This window comes from Helianthus annuus, chromosome 13 (assembly GCF_002127325.2).
Source record: "Helianthus annuus cultivar XRQ/B chromosome 13, HanXRQr2.0-SUNRISE, whole genome shotgun sequence".
NCBI classification, from domain to species: Eukaryota; Viridiplantae; Streptophyta; class Magnoliopsida; order Asterales; family Asteraceae; genus Helianthus; species Helianthus annuus.
In genome coordinates this window covers 54,950,410-54,962,516 of record NC_035445.2, presented here as the reverse complement: position 1 = coordinate 54,962,516, position 12,107 = coordinate 54,950,410, and positions in this window count along the sequence as shown.

The window sequence follows — 12,107 nt, the reverse complement described above, 5'->3', positions numbered from 1 at the left end:
CCTAGATGGGTTGCCCGAATTTGAACTTGTTCCTAATTACAAACCCTTATAAGAAACCATATTCTTTTTCTAAAATGTGTTATCTTGAGTTTGAGTAGAAAACTAATGAAGTAAAGTTATAATTGGAATGGGGCTTAGGTGTGAATGGTGTTCTTGAAAGAGTCTGGCTACAGTGGAGAAAAAAGTTACCAAAATAGGGAACTGATCAAACCATATTGAATAACTGTCAATAACCAAAACTAAAATACGTTAGTTTTCAAAATACCTTAACCGAATATTTCGGTTGCGGTTGGGTCTCAAACCCAAAATGATCCATGCAAGCCCTGTTTGTAAGTGTTTCACATGTATATGACAATAGAGGTCTTGCAAGCTATCCCACATCGAAATCTTGAGGAAACATTTTTGTGGTCATGACTTATAAAAAGAACAACAACGAAGGTAAAGTAATATGTAAAAAAGAACCCTAATATGTGAGTTTTTCCTAAAACTTTTAACCCAACTTCAAGTTTTCGTCCAAGTTAAAGTTTCTAATCTTAAGTCAGCTTTTTGGTTATTAACCGAAATTAATTGTAACCGATGGATTAACCAACCATCCATAATCGGCCAATTGTTTTGGTTATGGTTATCATATTTGGGTTAACCAAAAATTTTGGTTATGGTTGTGGGCTAAAACAACCCGAACCAAATCGTGCTCACCCCTAATTTGAACAATAAATATACGATTTACATATCTCTTTTAAATAGTTTTATGAAACGAAACTCAAAAACTATGCATACAACATAACACAACTATTACAACATTCAACCTTGAATCATAAAACATTTGATATTAACTAGATGGAAGTACCCCCGCGTTGCGGCGGGAGTACAACCATACCAACAACATTAATAAAACACCATCACCAACGACAAACAACCATTGTAAAAGAAAACGTAAAAACGTTAGACCACGCACGTCTGTAACGTGTAGAAAATGACGCATTAATAAAAGTTAGACACCATAATCATGCACGTACCTTAAGTATAAGAGAAGTTACAACCATTTTGAGAAAAGTTAGAAACATTTTGTAGTACATTTTGTTGTTATATATTATATACTAAGCCCCGTGTTGGAGTGGGGAACATAAAAAAGTGTCAAGTTGCGCCAATGCTATACTACCGCCAACGACCACCAACACCGGAAAAACTCGTAAAACAAAATAAATAAAAATGGAAAAAGTAACAGGGCGAAACTTAGACGTAAAATCATTGAACCATACACACCCATTACAACATGTTAATACGAAGAAATTAGACCGAAACGTTAACACAAAAAAGAATAACTAAGTCGATATAGGACCTGCGAGTTGCAATGAACCTATCATATGAGAAAATAGACATAAAAATATTGAACCACATACGCACCTTACGTCGTGTATGGACACGAATAAATTAAAAAAAAATTAAATTAATGTGTATTACAAAAATAAATACATGATTTAAATAAGTAATAAAACTAAAACAAAAATCATAAAATAAATGATAATAAAAATAATGATAATAATAAAATATAATATGCCATGGAACTACAATCAAACTTTTTTGAAAAACTTATAAAAGATAAGTTACAACACAATTATGCTCACAAAACTTGCTAATTGATAGTATGGAAATAAGTGAAAAACGTACTAAATGTATATTAAGTTATTAAATTGACAAATTGGATGTTAATAGTTCAAACTCGTTCTTTTTGGCCGATAATAATTTCAACTCAGTTAATTACCCATAATAATCCGAACTCTTCCATTTTGTTTGTAAATAGTCCGCCGTTAAAAAACATAACGAAGTTAAGTTTTTTTCCAAATTACAAACCGATGTTTTCGGGCTTTTGATCAAAACGAGGATACGAGTCTATTGATGTAAAACTTACCTCGAAACAGTGCTCTAAACGACGAAAACGGCGCTTCAATTCGGGTGTTTGAACTTCTAATTAACAAAAATCAAGTCTTTTAGAGCACTGTTTCGAGGTAAATTTTACATCAATAGACTCGTATCCTCGTTTTGATTAAAAGCCTGAAAATATCGGTTTGTAAAACTGCGTTATGTTTTTTAACGGCGGACTATTTTACAAACAAAATGGAAGAGTTCGGATATTTATGGGTAATTAACTGAGTTGAGATTATTATTGGCCAAAAAGAGTCCATTCGAATTATTAAAATCCAATTTGCCTCTTAAATCTATATATAGTTATTAAATTTATATTATGTTTAAGTATTAAAGTTATATTTATATTTATTACCTATATACTAATTAGCCAAATGGTAATGTGTGTTATATTTACTATTCAATTTTGTGCAACTCAACTAGCATTCTTTACAATAGAGTGAAGCTCCACTAAATTCATTTGCCAAGTTTCATGCTATGCTTTATACCACGTTTTATGTTACTTAATTCATTTTATCTGAATATTCGTAGTAAACAAAGTAAGGAGTTTCTATATTTCCATAGTCAAAATCCCGGGTGTTTTGTGTCACGTGGATGTGTTTGTTAGGAAAAAACGAGTAGAAACGAACGTTGCTGATGGATTAATACATTCTTTCATATCTTTTTCGACTAAGCAAAATAATTAAATCAAAGATATGATACTTTTTACCCTTTTTATTAACATGACTAACAATATTACGTGGGAGCTTTTTATACACAACACATATTACTTTTGGTTAGTGATTTTGTTTTATTTAAGACTAGGTTTTTACCCGTAATTGCTTTTCGGGCTCGGGAAACTTAGTTATATTAATTACTATTTGTTATTAATACGACCACATTACATCAACCATCACATTCGATTCAACAACAATGTCCTCAAATCACCGGATTAGATCATGAACCCATATTAGAGGTTGTTAGGATCTGAGTTTCTTTTTTATTGTGTTTTTGTTTAAGAATTAAGAAGATGAACAAGTAATGCAGCGGAATTAAAATGGAAATAAACTTTGCACACAATCAAACAGGAGAAATGCTTTCAACACACATTTTAACATAGAACCGAATGATTGAATTTATTTCAAGATTCAAGTGTTTCTTCAATCATCCGTTTAACCCCTACTTTCACAAGGTAATCCTCTGCTTCTTTATCTGCTGCTGTTATTTTATCCATCTCGTTTTGTTTCCTTCTTTAGTAAAGGATGGCAGCACGTGGAGCAGTGGATCTCCTGAATTGTTGCTTTTGTGGCTCAGCTGAAACCACTGCTTCAGGATAATCAGGCTTTTGTGGAATATTAGGATTTTTCTTCCTTAGTTCTTTCAGCCTTTTATAAGATGCAAACACTTTACCCTCTTTCCATCTTGACACTTGATTCCTTGACCCAAAAGGAGCTGTAATCAGCTCTTCTTTCATCCTCTTCTGCTGCAGAGTCCTTTCTGGTACATTTTTCTTAAACTTTGCCCAGATAGGAGGAGTCTGCTTCACCTTGTTTTTGATCATATCTTGAATTCTGGCTGCTTCACTTTCAAGCTCACTAATGGTCCATTCTTTGTGCATGTACCTTTCTCCTTTATACGTTTTGTAAGCCATGATGTTATCAAGATAATCTTTTCTCAAGGTTTCATCTGCTCTTTCTGATAGTTGCTCACAAAGATTTTTTGCAAACTGCTCCAATGTTCTGACCTGAGTTAGAAGGTATTGCTAGTATCTTTGTATTTCCTTATCAGATTTACCATGTGAATTCCTTTTAGAGATATCCTTTGCTTGTTGAGCTTTTAACCTCATATATTCTTCAATGTTGTTTGGCCTAGGATATCCTTCAAGAGATGGCAAACTCCTTTTAGCAGTGTCATCTTCAGCGTAGAAGGATTTGATCTCCTCTCTAACTGCTATAAGTTCTAAAGGGTACTGAGCACCTGCAGGAATGATGACAGTGTTTGGTTTTTGAACTTGAGCTGAAGAAAGAGGAATAGGGTTTGGAATAGGTACAACTGGCAGTGATTGTGTGGTTGTTTGTGGTGGTGAAGTGTCATCATCTAGGACAACATTGGTTACCCTTCTCCTTTTTGGTTCAGGAGAGGTTGGTGGTGTTTTGATGGATTGAGTGGTAGTGATTTGAGTGGAAGGTTGCTGACTAACAGTTGTTGGAACAACTGGTGTTTCAACCACTGTTGTCATTACAACAGATGAGGTGTCATCTGAAGTCTTCTGCTTTTTAGCAGGAGATGATGATGGTGATGAAGTTGTTTTTGGTGGTGAGGTGATTTTTGGTGGTGATGATGTTTTTGGTAAGGCAGTGGTTGAAGTGGGAGCAGTAGTTGTAGTGTGTGTTGAAGTGGTGGCAGTTGTTTGGGTAACAGCTGTTGAAACCACTGAAGTACCAATAGTTGTTGATACAACAGGAGTTTTAACATCTGTTGGTTTGGGAGATTGATGTCTAGTGGGCTGCTTTCTTTTGACCTTAGGATTTTCTTCATCCTTTGGTTCTAAAATACCCTGCTAATTCATTTCCATAAAAACTTTCTTCTCCTGTTCAAACCTTGCTTTATCCTTTGCCTCCATATCCCTTTTTACCCTTGCTTTTGCATCAGCAATGGCATTTGTGGTTACATCAATCTTTTTGGAACCATCTGGCAAAGGGATGTCTGCAAGCATACTTGATTTGTCTGGTGCAATGTACAATCCATCTTCATATCCCTTCTTTGTCAACTGCTTCATTTTCTCCCCCTTCTTGGCATCAGCTGGTGGTGGGTTGTCCACAAAGATGATAGAGGGAGGAGCAGTGCCAGTGGTGTTTAGTAAATGGGCCTTGATTGCCTTGATATCTGCCTGGGTGTCTTTGAACCTTGCTTCCATGAGATTTCTGATCTTTTGAACTTGTATCTCATGTTGCTGGCCAGCTAATTCTCTTTGGTGGTGTAGCAGAGGTTGAAACAAACTCCACAGCTCACTTAGAGTGGGAGCAGATGAAGGAGCAGCTGCTGGAGTTGGTGCAGCAGTGGGTGGTACCTTTTGTGCTTTCAATAACTGTTGCAGCATGTCTTTGATTTCTGCAATAGATGTATCAAGCTTGTCAACTCTATCCGTCAATTCTCGGTACATTAAACCATCACCCAACTTAATGAGATCATCTGATTTCCCACTAACAGTGGTTGTATCAGTGGTTGCCTTAGGAAAATTTTCCCAAAAGTCATCCAATGATGCCCCTTGTTCTCGGTACTGGGGACTTCTTTCCTCAGCAATTGATAACCTTTTAAATGTACCAGTGGTTGGAACAAACACACCAGTGGTTATCAGAGTTGCTGCAGAGGAAATTGCCTTCAAGGAAGTCTGATTTATGAAACAACTGGCCAGGTGTAGATCAGTGGATCCAACACCTGTAGTTGCTGCTTCGCTTGAACTACTGACAGGAAGTACTTGTACATCCGGCAGTGTAACCTCCTCTGGTGTTGTTGGTGGGTTAGCAATGATAGGGAGTTCAGACTCAGTCACTTGTGGTGGCATGCACTCAGTGATAGGTAGTTGAGAGGAACTGATTTCTGTCTGAGCTATATCAACTGCATCCAACAAAAGTTTTGTTTGTGCAGGAATTTGAGAGGTGAGTATGGGTGTGGAAAGAGAATTTGCCCCGGGAAGTGGGTTGTGGATGATAGGATCAAGTGATTCTAGAGCATTATAATTTGATGTCGCGGTTCTTACAACCTGTTCTTTTTTAGAAGAAGCAGGAGGAGTTTGAGGCCGGGTTGAGATCTTTCTACCATCTGCTGTGAGGAAGTAGCAGCAATGGTTTCTGGTGACTTTTGTGTTGTCACTGGCAGTTGCTCTGGGATCTCATCTTCCAAATTTGCCTTTGTTTTAGGTTTGGGGGGCTTTTGTGTTTTCTTTTGTCTTGGTCTTTTGGTGGATTTAGGTGTGGGTTTCACATCAGTTGTTTTGCTGTTGTGATCACCTTGAGCAGTGGGCTCAGCAGCAGGTGCCTGAGGAGCAGTGGTAGCTGCTAACGTCTGCTCAGGAGCCTCTTCTTGTGTTTTGGACACTTTTGATAGCCTTGTAAATGTTTCAGGTGTAAGGCCATTTATTTGAAAAGGTTCACCCTGGATGAGTACATGAGCATCATCCTTTCCAAATTTCTTTTGAAAAATAAAAGCTTAGGAACCTTGGAAATAGTAAAAATGATTTGCTAGTAACATTTTTGACCAAGTCATCAAAGATCTCCTGGGAATAGTTAAAGTTTCCCCCATGCAAGATAGCATAACCCAGGTATTGGATCTTTAATGAAATTTCATTGAAAGCGGTGGTCTTATTAGAAACACACATTAAGAGGGTATGAAACAAAAACCTTGTGGCATGGGGAAAACTGCCTTTTTGCAAAGTGTCTTTTTTTCATTTCCTTTGCATACCCTCTTTCTGAAAAATCTGTTTGATACTCTATTTTAGTAAAAGAAGTTTTACCTTGAAGATTATTGAGTTTAAACACTTCAGAGATGGTTTGTGGTGTGATTTTAACTTTAACACCCTTTATCGAGGAATTAATGGCTATGGGTGTTTCATCTTCTGATTCAAGTTTTGCATTTTTCCAAAATTCCCTCTGGGTTGCCAAGTAAATCGGAGCATCAGAAGTCAACAAAGTTTTGTACTTTGAAGACGAAAGAGTATCTATGACGGAATTGAAGGTTTCAGTGTTACTTGGTTTTGTCAACAGACCCAAGTAGTTATGGGGTGGAATTTCTTTGGCCTTTTGAGTGGATTTCTCAGATAATGAACACGGTGATTTTGCCATTTGAGGAAGAAGCACGATGAGGAGTTTTGAGAGAAATGGAGGATAACTGCTTTAAGGAAGGAATTTTGAATTCGATTCGACAGTAAAAACCCTGTTTGGGGGTTTTAATCAGGGTTTTATAGGGGAAAAGTGAATGCTGACGTGGCAACGGTTACAAAAGATCTGACAGCTATGTACTGTCCACCAGCCAACCCCTGATGAGTAATGGAAGACAGTTGTTTTATGAAGCCACTGATGAAATAATATCAGTGGTTGCAATGGTTACAATGAAAACAGTGGGAGACTTTAAGTTATCAGTGGATAGCCTATCAGTCCTGATGGTGCAATGTTGAGATTATTAAAATAAACTATTACAATGGATTTTTGATTTCCTGAAAACATTTTGATGCTTATAATTCATGAAAAATTTTCATTTTAACTATTTTTAAGATGCATGTTGAGATTATTAAAATAAAGTATTACATAGAAAAATAAAAATTTAATGAAATATTTATAAACTATTACACGCTAGAGTTAACACTTGTTAGGATTTCGTAGGTAAAATTGTAACGATTAGGTAAAATTGTAATTTCATTGTAATTCTATTTTTTAACTATCAGTGGATAGCCAACATTGATTGAAAAAGAAATGTTTGGTCACTCAGTGGTCAGCATAAAAAATGAAGAAACAGAGGTTGTCTTTCAACAGTGGATAACATTTAACAATCAGATGTTTGAACCAAAACAGTGGTTGTAACAGACTTTTAAGGATTAATGAAAACTATAATTTTTAACTATTTTGAGGATGTTTGACGTTAAACAGATATTTGACCTTAAACATATGTTTGGGCATAAACAGATGTTTGCGCTTAAACAAATTTTTGACCATAAAAAGAAGTTGGCAAACAACTGTTTGCAAAAAAAGACCAATTTCAAAAATACTATACCCAAACAATGAAAATGAGGAGCTTAATAATCAGTTAGCATGCTGGGGTGATGTGATAAATACCGTTACATATAAATATCTAAGTGATATGAAATCTAACAATCTAACAGAGTATAAAACACTGATGTGATAAATACTGTTACATATAAATATTGTTAACATAAACAAAGGTAGAATATCTGTTGTTGATGCTGAACCACTGTTGTTGTTGGGCAGTGGTCCGTCTTTGAGTTTGTATAGGGTTTGTCTTTAACAGGGCTTTGTCTTCAACAGTGGATAGGCTTCATCAGTCTTTAAGTCCATCAGTCTTTATAAGGAGCAGTGGTTATTATAACAGTCCTTAGCATGATCAGCTGTTATAACCACAACATAACCCTTTGAGAGAAAGCAAGTGTTCGTCTATTCATTTGAGAGGACTCATTGCATTACATCGCTGTTGAAAAACAGAATCCATAAATTTAGGGGAAATGGATTTGAAAGATGAGTGGTCAACATGAAGAATGAAGAAACAGAGGTTGACCATCAAACCAATCCTTGACACTATTAAACCTCTGTTGACTTACCAAACAGATGTTCAGACACAATTCAACATCAACATAACCTAAATCTTACTCAAACACTAAATAATAAGTAAAAATAAAACACAACATAGATTCATAAAATTAAATTTATTCATTTATTCATGACCTTACCACTAAAATTCCAATAATTACATCACATACTGAACAATATTAAAGTTCAAATCTAAGAATAACAGCAAGAATTAAGAAACTTTAGTTTCAACTCCATCGATTGCTGAACCTCTCGATGTATGTCCTTCAGCATCGCCATGAACTGCACGTCTCTATCACCGCACTCTATATTACTGACAACACAAATAAGAAACAAACCTAAAATGCAAAGGTCTCTTCTCAACTATTGTAGCACATCTGAGTTTTCACGATATTGCACGAATCTATACTTTCTATAAAAGGAGAAAATCTTCCTGGCGCAAGAAAACCTGACTTTCGATTTAACGAAAATCGAACAATGCAACTCTCCCATCAAAGAAGATAGCACATGCAACTTTTCATGATAGAAGATACATATCGTCCGTTCAAGCTGCAACTCTCCCATCAAATAAGGTAGCACATGCAACTTTTCACGATGTTGCAACAATGATACTGCAACATCGATATTGAAAGGTTGATGTGTGATGGGAAGCTTCATTGAAACCACGATGTTGGAACAATGATACTGGAACGATATATAACATGTAAACATAATCAACAAACATTCGAACAAAGAAGTGTAATCGGAGATTAGCGGCTGAATCACGAGAAAGATGCATTTGAGAGAGAGAGAGATACGCTCACATATATGAGCGAGCGGGATTTGAAAGTGAAACCAGATAATGATATCTTATTTATAGGATTAGAATATATGGTTTGAATTTTGAATTTCAAAGTTACTGATATTATCAGTAATTACTGATCTGATTTGAAAGCAATTGTCATGATGTTTATTGGGAACTGAAAGGTAAGTAGTGTATATCCTTATATCCTGCTTTATTAAACTAATTAAATATTAGAAATGCTATGCAAAGTAGGAAAAAAAGAGAGAAAAAGTCAATTTTAAATTACCATTTTGCATATTTTGAATTTCAAAATTACTGATATTATCAGTAATTACTGATCTGATTTGAAAGCAATTGTCATGATGACTTTTCTAATTTTTATTTTAACTTTAATTTAGAGATAATAACCGTGAGTTTGAAATTCACATTTTGCATATTTTAAATGTCCAAAGCTCAAGAAATTAGCATTAATTACTGATTTGATTTGCAACAAATAGTCATCAAGAATTTTTTTTATTTTTTAATTTAACTTTAAATTTTATCACGAAAACCATGTTGGAGGAACTCTTATCTCATTGGAATGTAACGATTAGGTAAAATGGTAATTTCATTGTAATTCTAGTTTTTCTTTGATAATTTCAATCTATCACTAATTAACACCATCAATAATAAAATGTGAGCAGTGGCTGTTTTTTAGGAAAACCGCTGATGGTCAATATCAATGGATGTCAACAATAAAAAAGATAGCAGTGGCTATTTTTTCCTATCAGTGGATACCCAACAGTTTTTTAAACACTGATGTTTGGTCAGTCAGTGGTCAACACGAAGATTGAAGAAACAGAGGTTGTATTTCAGCAGTGGATAACTTTTAACAATCAAATATTTCAACCAACACAGTGGCTGTAACAGGCTTTTAAACAGATGTTGGGGCTTAAACAGATGTTTCGCCTTATATATCAGTTGTCTGGACTTAAACAGAAGTTTGACCTTAAACAGATGTTTGCCCATAAACAGAAATTTAACCATAAACAGATGTTTGGCCTTAAACAAATGTTCAAGCTTAAACAAATGTTTGCCCATAAACATCTGTTTGCAAAAAAAAAAAAAAAAAGCCAATTTCAATAATACTATACCCAAACAATCAAAATGAGGAGCTTAATAATCATCCAAGTGTACTTGATTTTTATTTATTAGTATAAAAATGAAACAACTGTTCAATTTATAATACAGATCAAACCACTGAAGTGATGTGATAAATACTGTTACATATAAACACTGTTGTGATAAACACTAATGTTATAAAAATTGTTACATATAAAACACTGAGGTGATGACATCTAACAACCTAACAGACTATAAAACACTGATGTGAAAAACACTGTTACATATAAACACTGTTAACATAAACAAAGTTCTGAGCTTAAACAGATGTTTGCCCATAAACAGAAGTTTGGCCATAAACAGATGTTTGGCCTTAAACAAATGTTTGAGCTTAAAGAAATGTTTGCCCATAAACATCTGTTTGCAAAAAAAGACCAATTTCAAGAATACTATACCCAAACAATCAAAATGAAGAGCTTAATAATCATCCAAGTGTACTTGATTTTTATTTATTAGTATAAAGATGAAACAACAATGTCTTCAAATCACCGAATTAGATCATGAACCCATATTAGAGGTCAAACAAAAGCACAACAGGACCACACGAATAATATCATTTCCACTTTTACTTCAATGCACTTAAATGATAGGGTGATTTGGGATTTTGTAAAAATGTTTGTTTTTGTACTTCTTTACAAATAAGATGTTGACCAAAATTCAAACAGATGTTGACCAAAAGTCAATCAAATGTTGACCAATAGTCAAATAGATATTAACCTTAAACAGATGTTTGGTTTAAGGCCAAACATCTGTTTATGGCCAAATATTTGTTTAAGGTCAAACATATGTTTAAGTCTAAATATATGACATAGAAGGCGAAACATCTGTTTAAGATAAAACAAATGTTTAAGGTCAAACATCTGTTTATGGCCAAACATTTGTTTAAGGTCAAACAACTGTTTAAGTCCAAACCTCTGATATAAAAGGCCAAACATCTGTTAAAGGCCAAACATCTGTTTAACCCTGAACAGATGTTTAACTTAAAAAGATCTACTGTCTTCTCACACTGTTTTCCTCTTAAAAACATTGTCCAACCTAACATGGATTTCCATTAACTATTGACCAAAATGCAAACAGATGTTCAAACAATTGTTTGTTATTGTACTTCTTTACAAAATTACATAGAATTCAAGAAAACAAAACTAAGAAATTTACGAACCTAACAACAAAAATTTAAAATCTAAGAATAACACCAAGAAATTTACGAACCTAACAGCAAAAATTTAGTGCTTTTAGCTTTAAACTCCATCAATGTATATCTTCGACAATCGCCATGAACTCCATGGAAGTACTCAATGCATCAACATCAGGATTTATAGAAACCTGATCTCTCGTGAACAGACCAAGATGCAGTACATGAAAACACTTCTTCAGCTGTTGAAGAGTAGCCCTGTCCTCATATACTTAATCCTTAACTTTGTTCATAAAGAGCTGCTTTAAACCAAACTTTATGCTTCTTTTAATACAAAAAACACAGGAAAGACCATTACTCTAGTAAGATAAAATCTTAACTTACAGCAATAGCAGATGCTTTCTTGCGTTTAGTAGGAACTACTGCGGCTTCTACATCATCATCATCTGCCCAGAGTCATATATAATCATCATTTAGTCACCAGCAAAAATTATTTTAAATGTAGATTTGAAAATCTTTCTTTGTGTTTAATTTAACTTTATGCTTTTTCTAATACAAACCTATAATAAACCGCAGCAGATTGTATAAATTTCAAACAACTGTGATTAGACTGAAATATAAAGCGAGAATTAGAGTATATCGCTTCAAAATAAAAAAAAAACTCAAAATTTCAAAATTGGAGTAGCAAAAAACACATACTTTAAACGATGTTGGAACAATGATACTGGAAACAACCGTAGAACAATCATCATCATCATCTGCAGCAGATCATTCACAATCATCATCAGGGATTTGTCTTCAACAGTGAATT